Raw genomic sequence first — 525 nt, 5'->3', positions numbered from 1 at the left:
TCTGACAGGAGTGGCAATGTAAGTGTGGCAGTTGTGATAGGCCAGTCAATCTTTTGGTATACATTTCAGGGCATAGTTAAGTTGTTCTAAAGCAGACCCTTATGCCATTGAGCAGTCTGATTAACAGGAATCCAGACATGGACTTATTGTCTAAGAATTTAAGTCCAGAGATAAAAATCAAGGTGTAAGAGAAGTTTGGTAAACTTGGTGATAATTACAAGTATTTTTACAAGGGGTCAAAACTCAGGGAAGTGTCCTTCTATTACATGTCTTTGGCAGTTCACAGCAGGGTTTTACTAATCCTGTTGGAATCCAAAAAATCATGTAGGAAAGAAGACAGATTATAACCCTGTCTCGAAAAACCAAAAAAAAAAAAAAAAAAAAAAAAGACAGATTGAGAACCTGGGCTCCAAGTTGTGAAGGGAGCAGGCCGCAGACTTCTTGGGTGCCTTTCTGCAGGTCCCAGAGTAAAACGGAGGAAAACAAAAAATTTTTTTTTTTTGGTTTTTCGAGACAGAGTTTCTC

Source organism: Mastomys coucha, unplaced genomic scaffold, assembly GCF_008632895.1.
Source record: "Mastomys coucha isolate ucsf_1 unplaced genomic scaffold, UCSF_Mcou_1 pScaffold22, whole genome shotgun sequence".
In the NCBI taxonomy this organism is placed as follows: domain Eukaryota; kingdom Metazoa; phylum Chordata; class Mammalia; order Rodentia; family Muridae; genus Mastomys; species Mastomys coucha.
This window is presented reverse-complemented; position numbering follows the sequence as displayed.